The sequence below is a fragment of the Sus scrofa genome, chromosome 1 (genome assembly GCF_054392235.1).
Source record: "Sus scrofa isolate SSC_HxYL_T2T_F1_AM1 chromosome 1, Sscrofa_HxYL_maternal_Yorkshire_Landrace_v2.0, whole genome shotgun sequence".
Lineage (NCBI taxonomy): Eukaryota > Metazoa > Chordata > Mammalia > Artiodactyla > Suidae > Sus > Sus scrofa.
The window spans coordinates 4,350,245-4,362,450 of record NC_139383.1 but is presented as its reverse complement, the minus strand read 5'-3'; the positions used below and the strand labels follow the sequence as shown (position 1 = coordinate 4,362,450).

The following is a 12,206-nucleotide window of genomic DNA, read 5'->3' as shown; positions in this document are numbered from 1 at the left end:
ATTTGTCCATTTATTCATTGAAATATTTTCAGTCAAGGCTACACCTTGAGATTTATTTCTCATTTCCAAAACCATGAATTTTCAACCTAATTGCCATTTATCTTTCTCTGACTAAAACCTGAACTATTCAAGTAAATGTATTTACAAGTTAAACTTAGCAGACTGATTTGGAAGGAGAATTAGAATAGGGCTCAGGAGATAAGAAATATGTTCAGTTCAGTGGAGGAATTTATCATGGAATGTTCCCAAAGAGTTATGTAATTAATATAAAATGGGATATTATACAATAAATAGAGATATAAGCTTTTTAAATTGTGCATAAAAACGGGATCTTAGAATCCGAAGATCATTGCAAAGTTTCTGCTTTGGGTGTGTATACATATTTGATATAATGATTGCATTTTATGTCATCCAAACACTCTGGTGAAGCCAATAGGTAAAATGAATTCTTCAATTTATTCAACAAATAGTGAGGTCCTATAATGTAATATTTATTGCATGGAATTGGGAACCAATCTACTGGACCTGAGTCCCAGCTGTACCTCTTATCATCTGTGTGAACTTGGTCAATTCACAACTCTTTGAGCCTCAGTTTCTTATCTGTATGGTGGGAATAATATCACTAAGTCATTGACAGGGTCATTGCCAGAAATGACATAATACATGTACATCGACCAGGGCAATGCCCAGAATTTAGAAAATCCTTTATGAGGAATTATTGAGGTTGCTACACACCATGCTAGGTGTGTAGGCATTTGACATGGGTAAGAACAAATTCCACTTCCAATGAGCTCACATACAGTCATGGAGGAAGGTGAATAAACCATGAAAACAACACAGTATTACAAATTTCACACTAGAATTCCAAATGAAGCCCAAAGGGGGAAAGCAAATGAAGACTTTAGAGAAGAGAAAACTAGCCTTGTGTGCCCGGAAAGCAGCCGTTACTTTTCCGTCCACACACGTGGAGAAAAATAGGTGGTAATTTTTCAATTATATTTGATAAATAGAAAATGATTGACTGTGTGAATGAACAGATGACTGAAAAAGTGGATGAATGGGATTCCAACCAGACATGAGGGATGGAGGGGTTTACCTCACGAATTCTGGGAGAATTCTTGTGATTATGGTTAAAGAAAACATTTACCTCTGAATCATCCTTGATCAGATGTTTAGAGCTGGAAGAGATATTAGACATAATTTCAACAGAAATGAAAGCCTCCAAAGAGCCTAGTTTCAAAGAATTCATTGTTAGGACAAGATCAATGTTCTCTCTGCTACATCCTGTGGTCTCTCTATAAGCTTCTCTACTGTAACTGATTCCAATTGGAGAAATAAGGTGCCATGGGTCAGGAAGTTTAAAAAAGAAAAAAGAAAGTGCTGGGGTGGATGAGGCCATAATGTTCCAAAAGACCAATGAGAAAGGATGCCTGAAAAGAGGCTTCCAGAGAGAGGGAGGCTTTAGATCATATTCTGAAATGACACTAATCATGAATCACTCCGTGCCCTGCTTTTATGAGCAACGAGCAGAGTGTGTCTTTGGTGCTCTGCTCTGAGAACCGTATCTTGGGATGACTTACATTCTAGGAAGGAGAGAGGGACCAGACCGGTCCCTGACCTTTAGTTTCCATCCTCCTCTGCTGATGGCACAGCTTGAAGGATACCCTGCCTGCCACACAGTTTGAGAAGCCCTTTGAGTTCTGCCGAGTTACGACTTGTGAGGGAGGCGATCAAAGAGGATGTCCAGGATGCGTGCAGCCACCTCTCCTCCAGGCTCTTGGGTTTAATCTGGCTGCCGCAATTATTTATTTATTTATTTTGAGGACCGAACCTGCAGCATATGAAAGTTCCCAGGCCAGGGGTCTGCCACAGCCACAGCCACAGCCCCAGCAACACAAGATCTGAACTATGTCTGCCACCTATACCACAGCTCATGGTAACACCAGATCCTTAACCCACTGAGCGAGGCCAGGGGTCTCACCTGCATCCTCATGGATGCTAGTCGGGTTCGTCACTGCTGAGCCACACCTGGAACACCATGCTGCACATTTTTAAAAAAATTTATTTATTATTTTTATTTTTTTCATTATAGCTAGTTTACAATGTCCTGTCAATTTTCTACTGCACAGCATGGTGACCCAGTTACACATACAAATATACAATCTTTTTTCTCACATTATCATGCTCCATCATAAGTGACTAGACGTAGTTCGCAGTGCTATGCAGCAGGATCTTCAAGGGGGTAGGGGAGGGAGTGGGATGGATGGGTGCTTGGGGTTAGCAGATGCAGACTATTGCCTTTGGAATGGACATGCCGCAAGCTTTTCATGCAAGAGTCAAGACTGCGCTCTGGAGTATCTGCTTCTAATCCCCTTGGTGAGTGGTCTCCTGCCTAGTAAAATCCTCCAGAAAAAGTGGAACTCAGAGTTCCCTTTTGGCACAGTGGATTAAGGATCTGGTGTGATCTCTGTGGTGGCAACAAAAAACAAAAGAAAAGGAAAGTGGAGGTCCAGCATGGTGACCCACCTTTTATCTGTGCCAATGAGGACATAAATCAAACCAAATATATATGATGCTCACCTCGTACATGTTATAATCATGTAAGAGATAAGGCATTTTAGCACTAAAAAAAAAAAAAAAAAGGAAAGAAGGTTGATTAGAAAAAGTAGAACAACATGTTATGACTGTATTTAGCCTTACAGAAAGGATTTTACACTGTCGTTATTTTTCTGACTTTGCCATGAACCAAGAAAAAACTGGGGCATGGGTCAGCGGGAGTTCCCCAAGTACTTCTTGCATCTGGTCTCAGGACCCAAAATTTAGACGCAAGAGGGATATTTGTGTTTCCTCGGCCTAACTGTCTGTAGCAACTGTTCACAGCTGACAGCTACTCCTCGGGACCAAGGACTTTATCACTCCCAGGACAGAGTCTGGCTCCCATCTTTACCCACATCCCTGAAGGCACTTCTGTGTGCTCACATTATTATTTGATCTTAGAACAGGTAGTCTTGCTTTCCACTGGCAGGCTGTGTTGGCCATGGGTCCCTGGCTGAGGCAGGACCAGTCATGGAGGTGGACTGTAATAGCTCCCACGACTTCCATCTGTAGATGCTAAGCCAGCCTGCACTGAACCTTGGCTGTTCTGCTCATGCTTTCCAAGTTAGCTCCCAAATGTATAGTTGGCACAAGAATCACGCCGGTCAGGGTGTCTGACTTTCATCAGCAGATTCTCGGCTATGGGATTTTTGTTGCTGTCTGTATGTGGCTTTGGAGCATGACATGAGCCTATAACCAAGTGCTTTCAGGCTCTCTGTTGTCTCATGATGGCAATGAAAGCAGGAAATGAAACTCCTTCTTTTGTCCTGTTCTCATGCAATTATTTTTTCCCTAATCCTTTGTGCATTACTTAAACTGTACCCTCAACTTCTTCCCCGATTCAAGGGATATGAGAGTTGGGATAAAAGTGGCTTCTGAAAGTCGATTGAGTTGTTACCTACAGAGACCAGGTAAAAGCTCCTCCAGCTGTAGGACTATTTGGTTTCACGTGTGTGGTCTTTGCCTTGAGTGCACAGAAGCTCTTGTTTGTGTGGCTGCAGTATAAAATGACAGCGACTCAGGAAAAAGGCATTAGTGAGGGGCAACTACAGTATGAGCAGGGCTTTGATCGTTGGTATTGTTTCTGTCCTGTTCTGCTTCTTTGCTACACTTAGGTGCTCTTTGGTTTTGTTTTGGAAGAATCTATTCAAGAACATACTTGAGACATGTAAGTGGATTCATTAGAATGAACCTATTTTTCAGCCTTTGATTCTTTAAGGCAGGCAGAGTGTGGAGGCCACAAACTACCCAATGGACAAATGTCTGTGTCTTGCACTACATCAGAGTCCATCGTTGGATGGATGGATAGTCTCATGGCCACCTCCAACTCGGAAAGGGACACCCCAGTATCGAATACGTGGCCACAACCATGACCTCCACTGCAGCCTTTTTCATAGCTTCCACAAAGTGGCTTGGTTTACAAGGCCAAAGAGAAGAAAAATTGGGGGGCCCCATTTAGAATGAGGGGGAACTAGGAATTATGAAACAAAATGGTGCCTCTTACTTTGTGATGGGTCTTAGGGCATCTGTTTCTTCATTCATTGTTTTGCTTTGGTTTGGTTTTGTTTTGGCTGAGCCCATGGCATGGGGAAGTTCTCAGGCCAGGGATCAAACTCAAGCCATAACAGTGACAATGCCAAATCCTTAGCTGCTGGGCTACCAGGGAACTCCCTATTCATTAATTTTAATCCAATAAACATTTATCAAGCACCTACCACTTACTGAGTTCTGGGAACACAATGATAAAAAGCAGCTCCTGTCTTCAAGTCTAGTGAGAAGACAAGAACAGAGGCAAATTACATAATCTTGTAAGTGCTCAGTAGGGATGAGCAAGGAGGCTACAAAGAGAGCATGAAAGAGGGGGCTTGATGAGGTTTGAATGATAGATGCAAATTAGGCTGAGGGGTAATGAGATAGGTGTGTGTGTACAGACCAGAAAGGGATGGTGTCAACACTTTGGGGGTCCTAGAATTTCTCTTTCTAAATACTCATGTGTATGTCTTAAACTTCAAGAATAGCTTGAAGTTACAGATTACTAGGTTTAGAAAGAACATCTGAGCACATCTAGCTCCATATTTCAAGAATTAAAGCTAAAGGGTACACCACTCTGTGTCTCTGGAAATTTCCTAAAATTCTACAATGCACATGGGACAATCCCCTGACTTTTTCTCAAGTCCAGGGAAGGCTTAGGGGTAGTGAAACAGTGACAGCCTGGCCAAGTTTGTCCAGTCTCCACAATTCAAGGCAATGGGACTGAATTCTCCTTGGGGTTTCCACAATCAGCTGCACTTACTCTTGAGGCTATGAGAGGAAGAGTTCTCCTTCCCACGTTCCCCAACCCCACCCTCCACACTAAAGATGCTTCGCTCGAGTTCAAATCTGAAGAGTGTTACAGGTCTTGGTCTACAAGTGTATTCTCAGTTTGCTTTTCTTTCCTTCTTTTTTCACCATGTTTCTGTCACACTTTGTTGTGTGTGGAATCTGCTAAATCAGTGCATTACCTTCTGGCTCTCACACAGAGCCAACCACCTGCTGAAGACAGGATATCCTCTGCAAGCCTCTCAAGTGACGGCTAACTTCAGGAAGACGCACCCTGCAAGGCATGGAGATGGGGTGGTGTCCTGCCTGTTTTCCAGACGACTGTCTGTTTCTCTTACATAACATAAACAGCAGATGACCCACCAGCACTCTTAAAATAAACACAATCATATCATTCCAAATGTCCCCCCTTCTTAGATAAAGTCCTCTACCATTCTTCTGGGCAGTCCAGTGACTCTCTCTGTCCACCAGTGCACTGACCATCCTTCCTGGTGGCTTGCACACCCAGGTACAGGATCATCAGACACCCTACCTCCTATTCCTTGATTCCCTGACCTCTAATAAAAAGTCCCTCCTCCACTTCTGCTGTCCACTTCCATGATGATTTCCTAGTACGTATCATTACCAGTATCGCACTCCCTACAGTATCTTTAATTAAAGCATTATCTGACCCAACCTTTCATTTTTCCAGCACACTTAATCTGGTACTTCACCAATATGACTTCAACTACACTGAGACCTCCAATTCATTTGTCCTACCCCTTTGTCAATGTCCATCCCTCCCTGCACCTCCTACCCCCTGCCCAGCCAGCTTAGATTTCATGGTCTGTTACTATGGTGACTCCCTAGCTACATCCTCAGGGCCCCTGCCCCTCTGCCCCTCTATTGTACCACTATTTTGGTCAAATCCAACTCTTAATTATATGCCCATACCTGACCAGTTGAATGTGGTCTGGGAGAGATTATCTAATAATGCTGCCTGTGCTGGAAAAATTGTATTACTTTAAAATTCTTTTTTTTTTTTTTTTTGTCTTTTTTGCTATTTCTTGGGCTGCTCCCGCGGCATATGGAGGTTCCCAGGCTAGGGATCAAATTGGAGGTGTAGCCACCAGCCTACACCAGAGCCACAGCAATGCAGGATCTGAGCCTCATCTGAAACCTACACCACAGCTCACGGCAACGCCAGATCCTTAACCCATTGAGCAAGGGCAGGGATCGAACCCGCAACCTCATGGTTCCTAGTTGGGTTCGTTAGCCACTGCACCACCAAGGGAACTCCTACTTTAAAATTCTTATTGCAAATGTTAATGAGTTTTCAGGGCTGGTCAGCAATGGTAAGACAGCTCTTGGCTCACCTCCTCTCTCAAAGCCCATTCACACTTTCTCTCCCTCCTTATGTGTTCAACAGCTCCTCTACTACCACTCTCAGCTGAAGACCCTACTTCTTTACATTGAAAAAATAGACATAATTTATAGAGAAGTTACTAATGTTTTCATTAGAACTCTGCCCCCTTGTAATCCTACACCAGGAGCTTGTTTTATTATCCACTTTCCAGTTACCAAGGCAAAAATCCTGGAAGCCATCCTTGGTTCCTCTCTTTCTCTCATCTTCCACATTCATCCAGAAAATTCAGATCAGTAAATACTCATGATTCCACTTTAAAAATATACTTTGCTACCCAACAAATCCCACCTTCTACACTATACCCAAGTCAAACATTTTTGGGGTCTCATTAAGCCATGGTTGTCTACCGAATTAGTTGGAGTTAGATTTGCCTAACCTAAACCCCCAAATGTCAGTGGCTTAAACAAAACAGAAATTTACAGGTTTTCATCCAAGGCAGTGTGGGTTCTTTTCCAGACCATTACAATAAAGCGAATATGCAATAAAGCGAGTCACATGAAAGTTCTGGTTTCCCAGTGCATAAAAAAGTTATGTTGATACTACAGTGTAGTCTCTTAAGTGTGCAATAGCATTATGTCTAAGAAGCAATGTATATATCTTAGTTAAAAATACTTTGTTGCTAAAAATACCAAAAGTATTACAACAGTAACATCAAAGATGGCTGATCACAAATCACCAAAACAAATATAATAATAATGAAAAAGCTTGGAATATTTTTAAATTATCAAAATGTGACATAGAGACATGAAGTGAGCAAATGCTGTTGAATAAATGTCACCCAATAGTCTTGCCCAATGCAGGGTTGTTGCAAAACTTCAATTTGTATAAAGTGCAATATGTTTGAAGCAAGATAAAGCAAAGCCCAATGAAGTGAGGTTTGCCTGTATTCTTCCACACAGAATCCCATCCTTCTACCTTCTTGCTCTGCATTCCTAGAGTAACCCCATGGCCCAAGACGCCGATATCACTGGTTGGCCATCATGTTCACACCCCTGACCACAGACAGGAGGAAAGAGCAAGGGCCAACGGGACTCTGACTCCCTCTCCAGCTTCTGATTACACCCCACCAGCGACTCCTTCTTGAAGGACAGAAGATTAAATACCCTTTTCTAGGCAGTCACAGGACTGACCAGAAGAAGCACTGAATTTTTTACTGTGTAAGAAAGGAGACGTGATTTGGGTAGGTATGAACATTGCTCAACACATCTTGTATTTGCCTGACTGTTTCTACTTATGCCCCTCACCAATCTATTCTCCTAACAGTAGCCAGTGTGATATTTTAACTGACAAATCAGAATGTTACTCCTCCATTTAAATGATTCACTAGCTTCCCATAACAGTTAAAAATAAAATCAAAGGTCTTTGCCATGTCTTTCCCGGTACTTCATGATCTGGCCCCCAAAGAACCCTCTAGTTCATCTTCATCATGTCCTTGCTCATTCCTTTCTAGCCGTGCAGTTTCTAAGACACCAAACTCATGGCCACATCGATTTCAGCACTTGCTGATTTTTCTCCCTAGAAATCCTCCAGTGTTTCCTCTCCTTCTCCTTGTTCATATTGCTGCTGATCTTTTATCTCCGCTAAGAGGGCCACCATCCTCTTATTGTCTGGTAATCCCCACCCTCTATCCAACCTTTCCACAGCTCCACTGGGCACAATTTTCTCCATCTCGTGTGAATTCATATGTTCCTCTTTGTTCACCCATTACTGTCTGTCATCTGCACTGGCTTCTCGGCTCCATAAAGGCAGGGACCCCATGTGTCTTGTCTACCATCATATCTTCAATTCCTAGAATGGTGCCAGGGTAGAGTAAGATCTAAAATCAAACCAAAAAAAAAAAAAAAAAAAAAGCTGAGTGAAAGAATTAATGAATTCTAATGTTGAGAGGTTTGTTTTGCTTAATTTGTAAAATCCAAAATGCTTGTTCAAAGAACATCTCTACAGCTCAGGAAAAACTTCAAAGATGTTCTTATTTATACCCTCACAATATATAATATTGTTTACAACATCACAGACATGGCAGCTGAATACATTCCAAACTTCAGCTCATTTCCTTGCAGAACTGAGGTGTACGGTACTAGCAGGTATGGGGTTGGCCATGAGTTTACTTGGGTGTACTGGTTTTCCAGAAGGCATCAGAAACAATACAACTAGCAATTTGAAACATCCTGTTGAATGTATATCAATTGAACACATATGTGCATTTTAATTGTGAAATGTGCATTCCATTTAATTAGATACGTAATTAGATTTCCTTTGTGATTTTTAGCTGTGCACTTTTATTTGTACAAAAGACTTCTTTATTTGTACAAAAACAGTTGAAATAAATTCTGTTATTTAAGGCAATTTTTTTTTAATACCTCAGTTGAGAATGTAGTCAGAAAGAGATTAAGCAAAATATAATACAGACAAAAAGAAAAATATTTTTTCAGCAAGAGGCATGCTGTCATGTTCTTTAGATTACTGAAATCCAGCAAATTGGATAGCCTACAAGAATCCAAAAACTAATACCAGCCTGAGTCCCTAGTAAGTTTATGTAAAATCATTGACCCTGATCCAAGGATAGACCTCTTTAACACAATCAATACAGGTGCAATCAGATAAGAACATTCTACTGTTTTATTAAAGTGCATCTAATTCAAAACTCAATAACCCTCACACATCCTTAATCAGGGAAGACATCCTGGGAGGCTTTTACATGAGTGATCTTAAAACTCAGGCTCTCGGCTTGTTAGCAAGATTATCTACAGAAAGATGTTTCAGAATTCGGTTTATTCTTCCTTTAACAGAATTCTTTTCGTCCACCTCTCTATTTTTGACTATTGTAAATATGCTAAAGTTTTCCTCCCGTCTTCCCCTAAAACGGAGAAGAATTCTCCGTTGAAAAACAGATCTGTATTCCCAGGAGCTGGAGAGACCCGGGGGACAGGGTCCCTGTCTAGAGATGCTAACAGCATCCTGGCTCCCCAGCAGCAGCGCCCTGGGAGAATTCCGGGGAATTATGTAGCCGAGAGACAATTATCTTGTTTCTAGAAATAATTTGAATCGAAACAATACGGTGGGAAAAAGGCAGAATGACCCCAGAGCGCAGGCCAGCGCGGGCACTATTTATTTCGTGGGGGCACAGTCTGGGGCGACCTTCCCCTCACTCAGCAGCAACGTGTGACGAATTGAAATTTGGAACATTGAGGGGAGGCTTGATTGATCTACATTTTGACAACCTGAAGCCCACTGAAAATAGGCGAATAATATTTAAGGTTTTTTTTTTTTAAACTAGACACTTTTCTCAGCTGGGTCAGTCATTTGCTAATTCCTAGCCTGGCCACCTGCAAGAGGCTCAAATCCATCATGAGCGTGCACTCAGCCCAGAGCTCAGACTCGCCCTGGGACTGAGCTGCAGTCAGCAGCTTTCTCTTTGCAAATAAAAAGGCAGGACATTCTTGTTAGAATGCCTCTGCGCAGACGGGTTCCTTTGACCTTTTCCAGGGTAAAGTGCAGTAATGGGAACATTTCCCCCCAAAGCACATCTTGGCAGTTCTTTATCTGCTTACCTTACTTGGATCTTCTCATCCTCTAGTCGTGCAGGTGTGTAGAGAACCTCAGGTTTGATCAGAATCAGACATGGTGGTTGGGAGACTTTCTTCATTAGGATCTACTCACATTACACACCGTCTTTCCCCATGTTTTTATTTGAGCAGTCTCTCTGTCTGTCCTTCTCTCTCCTCTCTCCGTCTGTCTTATTGCAGTATGCAAAACAATTGCTTAATAATCTTCCTGGAGTGATCAGTGTGGTTGAGAAACAAGTGGAGCATTTATGATCTGTTTAGAATTAACCAACCAATTAGTTCACTTATTTATTTACAGAGAGCCGCTTGTGCCTGGAAGTGTGTTAAGCTTTGGACAGACTCAAAGAAAGCATGTTCCCTGCTCCTTAGAGACACAGAATTCAGTAGGAGAATGGCAAGTGGAAAGAAGAAATTACACAAAAATAGGAGAGTGCTTTGCTGAGGAAGAAAAAAGAACGAGTATTAGGTCACATAGGTTGCACCCTGCCACTACCCCAGAGGGCATAAGTCAGCTAGATTCCAAAGTGAATGACTGTAGGACTGGCACCCACCTGCTTTGTGCAGTGAGCAACCTGGGCAACTCCATGGTGGTGGTCCTTGGGGGAGTAAATATTTCTCAAGAGAAGTTCTGGAGAGGGACTAACAATAAATGAAAATAAGATAGTAGAAAGAATAGGAATTAACCAGGTGATAAAGAAGGAGAGAGATATTCCAGACAGAGGGAACAACACAGGGAATGCTCAGAGCCTGGGGAAAATCTCACTGTTCATACGGACACCTTGTGGGTGGGAACCACTCTCAGAGAAAACACCTCCCCTGGTCCGATGACAACACGCTCTTGACATTGTAATGTTCTGCTCATGTCCTGGGAGGGAAGGGAAAGGTATAACCGGGCCAAACGTATTCGAGGGAGACGCGCTCTCCTAACATGATCAAGAACACTGCTGTACTCCTCAGAATTCCCGGAAGGAGATCATGGTGTTAGAAAGACCAACTGGGATCAGATGTTTGAAGCAGGACGTGAGATTTCCCAGGGTCTGTGAAAGTAACGAGAAGATCAGGAGAGCTTTGCTGCTGGGGGGGGATGGGTGGGGGGGAGAAGAGGAGATTCCCCGTCCCCCCGGCTGCCACACACACCCATGAAAGCAGAGAGGGGAGGAGACTCCAGCCTGGGAGCTTCCTGAGAAGTTCAGCAGAGGAGCGGTTTGGGGAGCAGAGAGGCAGGAGGGATTTGAACCTGACCCCTGTGGGGCGTGGTCTCTGCCCCTGCTCTGCCAGGCTCTGTAAGGATCACAGGCTCACTCTTGGGGTGGCGATTAAGTTGACCATTTCCATTGAACATAAAGAACTGGAGAGTCCTGCATTTCCCTGATGTGCTGGGTAGAGGACAGGGGAGCAACTGACAGCAGGGTGCCTCCTCCTGGCAGAAGCGGGAGAGATCTGCTTATCACAGGGCCCTGCGCCTGCCTTCCTGGCTCCCTTCCAGCCCTCAGCCTCTCCCCTTTGCTTCATAGTTGGAGGAAGCAAGGAGTGTCACCTCTACCATAGGGTAAAGGCTGCGAGGTTATCTGATTCAGATTGTGGAGAGCTTTGAGTCAGGTTTAAATCCTTCCACAGGCATTGCACCAAGTTCAAGGTTTTTAAAAACTGATTTTTAAACTAAAATTTAGATATTTATAAGTGCATACATATAATTTCATGAAGATGAATACAGAAAACTTTTGTGGGGCTTCCTCTCAGCTTAAGACACATCAAGAGCTTTGATCTCCCCAACTGCATTGGTCCCCATCTGCCCTGCCACAGGCACAGGACTGTCCTAGGTGTGCTGACACTTTCCCACGAACGTGATTAATCCATGATTCGCAGGTCACGCCTGCTTTTGGAGGCAGGGAGAGGCTGGAGGTGGCCCAGATCTGTGGGAGGGAGACTCCTGGTGGCGGTTGTGGTCATGGTCATGGTTGGGTGGTCGTGGTGACACCCACAAGGGGCCGGGGGGCCGGGGGGCCAGGGGGTCCAGGGGTCCGGGGGAGAGCTCAGGAAAGTCAGGGGTTCCTCCACAGGAAGCTGAGGGAGGAGGACTGCCGTCACACGCACTCCTTGGCCTCTGGCTTAGGTGGACGCGTGATGAGGATGCTGTCACTGAGGTGGGGAATAGACACAAAAGAGCAGGGTCGAGGTGGGCGAATGTAATGGGTGCAGACTGAGACATTTGGACTTTGAGACGATGGTGTGACTTTTGGTGTAGGTGAGGATTTGGGAGTCCTCTGCCTTCAGAAATAACAGTAGCAGTACTTCAAACAGTGGCTAATATTTATACTAAC

General features: G+C 43.5%; 1 long non-coding RNA gene across 3 annotated transcripts; it reads right to left on the bottom strand.

Annotated features, from left to right (window-relative positions):
• Positions 1 to 2,042: 2,042 nt before the first annotated feature.
• On the bottom strand, positions 2,043 to 10,058 carry LOC102165231 (uncharacterized). Of its 3 annotated transcripts, none has more exons than XR_014839441.1 (3): positions 9,871 to 10,033; positions 7,953 to 8,135; positions 2,043 to 5,284 (listed from the first exon to the last, which is right to left on the bottom strand). It is a non-coding gene; the product is annotated as an uncharacterized LOC102165231 (long non-coding RNA). The 3 variants fall into 3 exon arrangements; XR_014839442.1 differs by having other exon boundaries at positions 2,043 to 5,188; positions 9,871 to 10,032; XR_300604.4 differs by lacking the exon at positions 2,043 to 5,284 and having other exon boundaries at positions 6,743 to 8,135; positions 9,871 to 10,058.
• Between the last annotated feature and the right edge of the window lie 2,148 nt (positions 10,059 to 12,206).